The sequence below is a fragment of the Mustela nigripes genome, chromosome 4, assembly GCF_022355385.1.
Source record: "Mustela nigripes isolate SB6536 chromosome 4, MUSNIG.SB6536, whole genome shotgun sequence".
NCBI lineage: Eukaryota > Metazoa > Chordata > Mammalia > Carnivora > Mustelidae > Mustela > Mustela nigripes.
This window is the reverse complement of record NC_081560.1, coordinates 55,527,792-55,535,225: the sequence shown is the minus strand read 5'-3', so window position 1 is coordinate 55,535,225 and position 7,434 is coordinate 55,527,792.

Genomic DNA, 7,434 nt, shown 5'->3' with positions numbered 1-7,434 from the left:
TCTTCCCAGCAGCCTCAACCTAAGGGCATTGAAGTGTAAGCTACAACAGAACTTAAAATATATTAGCTACATATCTTCTATTCTATCACAACAACTAGTATTTCTAAGGCTCCCACATATCTCATCCAGTATCTGCACAAGCTGGATGAATGAGGGACATTCTACTGTGAACTCATTTTAGGCAAGATATCTTAACCAAATAAGAGAATGGTGTTGCAAACAGAGCCAAGTCCATAGTAAGCATCCAATATATAATTTGATAGATTTTTGTGAAATAAGTAATGAAAGTTAGCACAAGAACTGGATGCAGAATAGAGCAAGAAAACACAATTCGATCCAGTCCAATTTCAATGTAAACTGAGCCTACATTATTGCTGCTTTTCACTCTCTGCTCGCTGTGACATTTGTGTGCTTACCTAGTTCAGGGCTATGCATAAGAATGACCATGCACACTGACTGGGGAAAGAGGAGTCGGGAAATTGTGCACCTTCTTGATCATTTTGTCAACCTCTCTCCCCCAAAGGAGATACTTATGTAGCCCACTAACTTCACTGATGGAGTAAAATATGTCTTCATGTTTCTTTCTCTAAAATGTCTATAGGAAACGTAATCTGCATGCATTTTCACAGAAGGAAAGACTCTAGAAAATAAACTTTTAATTTTATATGCTACTGTGTAAAATTCAGCCAGTGAGTCTAAGAGAGTAACAGCATGAACAGGGCCGGGGAGGGGAGAAGCTATGTGGGGAGAGAGAAGTGAAGGGAATAAAGATTGATCTATAACAATTTTATTTTTTGTTATACATAACCACTTATCCTTGTGGCATGAATGATCAATGAAGAGCTAGTAGAACTGTAATACAGTGTCATACATTGAAAGCCAATTACTAAAGATATAGAAACATTAAAAAGCAACTACAACTGACTTAGAGCAAATCAGTCAGTATGAAGGAAAAACAGATTTATGCAATAGTGAAGTAATCCAAAGAACATCCACAAAATCAGAGACATAAGAATGGCCTTATACTTTAAGCTGATGATGAAAATGTTATAAATCTTATCTTCTGACATGGAAATTCTCCCAATGGTTTGAATTTTATTTCAGGAGAACCTCTATTTTTGAATTAAATGTCATAAATCTGAGAATTGTATTCACTTTTTGCCACTTGATCCACTCGGTAGTAAATTTGCTGTCAGCCCCCATGAAACGTTTCCAGCCACCCTCCGATTCATAGTTTAGGGTAGTCTGAATAGTACCCTTTCTTCTTAAAAAATGCTTCCTTGGGGTTTGTCCACACTGTCCTCTTATAAGTAGGACCTGGCATTTCTGACCTTGCTGCTGCGCTTGACATTGTTTTGGGTTTCTTGGCGTTATAACTTGACAAATTATGTCTTATATGAACCAGACTTAGTTTCAGCCTGTAAGTTGTGTTTTTCTTTTTGTGGAGATAATGAAATAGACACTCTTACAAGCAAGTTTTCTCTGTTTTAAGGTTAACATTTCGCATTTAGAGGATCATCTCAATTTAGTTTTAATTTTGCTAAACTGTAAGAAAATCAAGTAAACAAGAAAAGAAAAAAATGGACAGTAACTCTGTCCAGTAGCACAAAGGTTGTGATATTCAGTTTGATTAGTAGGACACACCTGCCAAAACACAGATTTGTCTAATGCTTATGTATTCCACACCACCCCTTTGTTCCCCAAGCACCATAAATACAATAAATATCACATACAAGGCACTTTAGCTGACAGCCTACCTTATGATTAATTATGAACCAGAGACTAATGAAATGCATCACATGGAGGAAATACCAAGGATTATGTGGTCTTGAGGTGGTAGCCTTTTTGTTACTGTATTAGCCAGTATGAAGCTGTACAAGTGTGTCACATATTTCTGAAGCATCTAAGAAAACAGCTGAATTTAGATGCAAGAAATGATTTCTTTCACACTCTATGAACACAAAGCAATAATAATACAGAAAATGAGAGTAAAGGAACAAAATACAAATCGCATGAAATACAAACCATCCTACTAGCAACAAATATACTCTTGAAAGTTGGTATAGATTGAAACCATAGGAATTGATGGTAACTCTTAAAGGAGTCCTTCAGTCTATGCTTGCAAAAGTTCCTTACCAAACTGGACACACAGACAATGCCAGGCCACGTTTGCAAGAAGTGTATGCTGTCCTCCAGCTAACTGACAGGGCATAGAGCTCCATTACAGCAACATTTGTCACCGTTACCTCTAGAGAAGGACACAACTCGGTCAAAATCTAGTTCCACCACTGTCTGAGCTTGGACAGGATATTTTATCTAATTTAACTTGGTTTTTTATTTTAAAATGGATTTATTAATATTTATCATAATATTTTGTAAGGATTGGGTGACATAGTATTTGTAGGCAGCATAGTAGTTGTTCAGTCAATTAATTGCTGTCCCTGCTGTCTTGAGGTTCGTCACATGGCACTGTCTGCAGTGGGGAGCTAAGTCCACAGAAGTGCTTGTGAGAGCTGAGGCAAAACACGGGCCAAATAAATAACATGGGATTTATCCTTTGTTATTTTTCAATTTGCCCTTTGTGTTCCCTTTGACTCGTAGTGAAGATAATGGATTTGGGGAAGAGTAAGTAAACACTTGTGATCTTTTCTCTTTAGCATTCACCCAGATTTTCATTCTGTCGATGACTGATGAGTTTTTAACAATTAAATGTGAACAAAAGAGTTGTAAATACTATGTAACACAAACGAACCAAGAGACAGGGGTTTTCTTCTGTACGGATTAGCTCTCTAGGGGCTAATATGACCATAGTCTAGGTATTAACTTAGCTTGTGTGGCTCCCACTGAAACTGTTTTGGTTTCTATGGAGACTTTTGCTCTGGTTTACTAGTATATAACTGTTTCCTCACCTTTTCATTTCCTGAAATAGCACAAGTACAGTATCTAAATTTTGACTAATATAAATCAAAGCACATGCTTTCCTTTCAGGAAAGTCCTCTATTTCAACATATGTGCAGGATTTTCCTTTTTAATGCATTAGACATCTGTTATTGCTAATGGGGATAAAATGTCACATGTTAAAAACAATAAAAGTTATTAAAAGCAGTGCAAGTTTGAAATAATTTGAAATTATATTAGAAATGAATTTTTTCTTTTAATATATAGCAGTTTTCAAACATGAATATGAAAAGTACATGAAAATGAATATGCATATGACTGTGGTTTTGAGGCTCAGGCTTATCTGGTTCTAATATATCCTTTTAAATGTTGAAGTAAACATCAAGCAATTTACACACACACACAAATACACACAAGACATATGCACATGCATTCATACATGCATTGTAATTCCTATGGGGCTAATAGGAAGAAAAATGTGGTGCTAATTATTTAAAAATGAGGAATTTCCTTAGAAATTAGTGTAGTTTACTATGGTTATTTTTATTAGGCTTGTATATGTGTGTGTGTATGTGTGTAAATTGCGGGTGAACTCAGCTGTGTTTAAGAAGGCTCAAAACATTGTTAAAATTTCCATTTGCATTTTCCATTTCAGTGTCAATAAAATTAAAATGCATATTTGCTAAGTACTTTCCTTTTAATTTTTAACTCTGTATTTAATGGTAAATTTATTTCTTATCTTTCTAATTAATTTCAACTTCTCTTGTATGTTTGGGAAGAATGTCAGAATACTTGTTTTATTGAAGACAGATTTATAATTGAAAAGCACTCTTTTACCAAAACCTAATGATTTCCTTCATATAAAATAATAGAAAAACTGGGAAGCTAATCAAGGCTGTTAAAAATCAGGTTACTGGATATCCTTGTAGGGGAAAAAGACAATAATTGGTGGGAAGCATGAGAGGGCCTTCTAGTATGTTGATAATGTTATGCTCTGCAGAGCCAAAGAAAAATATTGCAGAATATCTTACCAAAGCACATTAAATACCTAGTTTTAAATATTTTAGAGTTAGAAGGCAATAGTTCTTACTTAAGTAACAGCATCCTGACAAACAACTAAGAATATAATTCACAATTTGTATTGCCTGGCTATTTTTGACTAAAAATAATTTTATTATTTTTTTTTGTTTTGATAACACTCAATATACATTCTCTCATCAGCTTTCAAGTCTCTAATAGAGTATTGTTAATTATAGTCATCATGCTGTATACTAGACCTCAGAATTTATTTATAACTGGACGTTTGTACCCTTTGACTAACATCTTCCCATTTCCTTTGCTGTACAACTCCCTTCAGCCACGATTCTACTCTATTTCTCTGACTTTGGCATTTTTAGATTCCACATATAAGTGAGAATATAGAGTGTTTGTCTGACTTATTTCCTGTGGCATAATGTCCTCAAAACCCATCACATTATGTAGAAGACAAGATTTTCTTCTTCTTTTTTTTTTTTAATGACTAAACTGTATTTCATTGTATATATTTCCCACATTTTCTTTATCCATTTGTCCATAGACACTGGGTTGTTTCCATGTCTTGGCTATTGTAAATAACGCAGTGAACATGAGGGGCACAGGTGTCTCTTCCAAATAGTGATTTCATTTCCTTCAGATATTTACCCAGAAGTAGGATTGCTGGCTCATATAATAGTTTTATTTTAATTTTTTGAGGACCCCCCCCAAGCTGTTTTCCATAGTGATACTACTAATTTACATCCCCACCAACATTGCACAAGGGTTCCTCTTTCTCCACATCATTGCCAACACTTTCCTTTTTCTTTTTGATAACAGCCATTCTGACAGGTGGGGAGGTGATACCTCGTTGTGGTTTTGATTTGCATTTCCATTATGATTAGTGCTGTGGAGCACTTTGTCGTGTATCTGTTGGCCCTTTGTAGGTCTTCTTTGGAAAAATTTCTATTTGCTTCCTTTGTCCATTTTTAATTGGATTATATGTGTTTTTGCTATTGAGTTATGAGTTAGTTGCATATTTTGGATATTAACTGCTTATCAGATAGATGGTTTCAAATATTTTCTCTTATTCCTTAGGTTGTCTTTTGATTTTTTGATGGTTTCTTTTGCTGTGCAGAGCTTTTAGTTTGATATGGTCCCACTTGTTTTAAAATAATTATGTTCTTTTTCTGACTACAAGAGAATGTTAGAAGACTGGAAAAATATATACAAGTACAAAAATGACCGATTCTCCCATAGCATGTATAAAATGAACATTTATGTTTATATACATAAAGATATGCATACATACCCATATGCATTTCCACATATTCCCATATGAAACAGAAATGAAATCATGCCTTAAATTTTGCTTTATAATTTTTCATTTATGATTTATTGGAATCATCTTTCCACAGCCCAGCTTCTTTCATACCTCATCTGTTTAAGGACCACAACAATTTATTTTATTTTTTTAAAATATTTTATTTATTTATTTGAAAGAGAAAGAGCATGCCCACGAGTTGGGGGCAGGGCCAGAGAAAGAAGGAGAAGCAGGCTCCCTGCTGAGCAGGGAGCCCAACACAGGGCTCAATTCCAGGACCCAAGATCATGGCCTGAGCTGAAAGCAGACACTTAAACAGCTGAGTCCCCCAGGTACCCCTGACTGACCACAACAATTTAAAACGAGGACTTACATTTTTTTAAGGACTTATATTTTTAGTTATCTAGGTTATTTTCTCAATTTTAATATTATGAATAATACCTAGACACATCTTTTGCAATCTCATCTTTATACATAGTATTATTTTCCTAGGCTAAATTCCTACCTGTGAAATTTCTGTAAGCAAGTTGTAACAATCCACAAAATGTCCTAATGTTGTAAAATTCGGCTTAGATCTTCCCAACTAGAGCCAAAGTTCAGAGAGCTTTCTTGAATCTTTTCTAACACCTTTCTTGATACGGTAAATTACCTGAACTTCAGATAGTCTTGAATCTCTCCAAGAGGAAGTAGCTCTGCTCCCAGGGAAATTCTGTTTTTCTCATTGAGTAAATGACCCTCATCTAATCAATGAGTGTTCTGTAGGTTTCCCGAATGGCAATTCCAGACACTTTCTTTTCTACAATTTACTGGCTGCTAGTCTTAGTAATTATATTCAGGTCTGATATACTTACATGGGGCTAATATTTAGTTGATAACTGGAGTAATTCCTGGGCTTATTTTCAATATATGTAAAGACACTGATGCTCCCCTGAATTTTGGTTAAAAAAGTTAGAAATGTTCAATAATCATTAATATTATGACGTAGGAAATATTGAAGAAAGAGATGGCTATTAGTTTAAAAAAAGCGAAACTACCAAAGTATGAAAGAAAATGAAGAAAAATGAAACCATTTCTTAAAAAAGATTTTATTTATTTATTTGAGAGAGAGAGAATGAGAGAGAGAGAGAGAGAGCATGAGAAGAGAGAGGGTCAGAGGGAGAAGCAGAATCCCTGCCAAGCAGGGAGCCTGATGGGGGATTCAATCCTGGGACTCCAGGATCATGACCTGAGCCAAAGGCAGTTGCTTAACCAACTGAGCCACCCTGGTGCCCAAATTGAAACCATTTTTAGATTGGAGCTAGCAGTGAAAAAATATATATATGCACCATCAACTCTAAAATACAAGTGAAGGCATTCTGATATATATATATTTACATGTATGCATGTTTGCATGTATGTGAACCATACAATGGAAGGATGGGATTATAACCTAGAAAGAGAACCTCTGGAGATGTCTTGGGTAAGGACCTTGGGGTTTGCATTGAGGTATGATGCGTATTTTCATGTGGATATAATGTGGGAAGATTTTTGCTGTGATTCATTGTGTAATACTTTGAGTCCTGAGCATATTTTTAGCCTGCTTTATGTTAACTTTAGAAGCAGTTGATTGAATTTGAGTAAATGCAATATACTAATAAGGGTATGAAGTTTAATTTGTGGTTGTGTCATCTTGAAACAAAGTGGCATTCAGTATGTATATTTTAACTGAGCTCATTTGCTCTAATTTTAATGGACTTCAGTGAGATTAAGCAAGCGAATAGTGATGAAAGAATTGGTGTGGCATGTTCAATAAGATCTACAATTAACAAAACCACTTCTTGTCAAATACTTGTTAGCTACAGTTACCACATTTTTTGGTCAAAAGTATGAACCCATGGTGAGAATATTTGAAATTAAGTCTGTTCCATAAGTCAGAAAAATTTTAGTTAATTTCAGAAGGCCGTTTACCATCCCTCAAATAAACCACCTGAAGTTGAATCAAAGCTTTTAAAAGCAGTAAGATGTGACAATTATCCTTTTATCTTTTTATGTAAGGAAGAAAAAAAATTAAAATAGTGGATATGAAAAAAGAATTACCATTTTTATTTTTTAAATATTTATTTATTTATTTAGTATAAGCGATGGGGTAGGGCAGAGGGAAAGGGAGGTCGAGAATCTCAAGCAGACTCCTCACTGAGCATAGAGCTGACATGGGGCTTGAT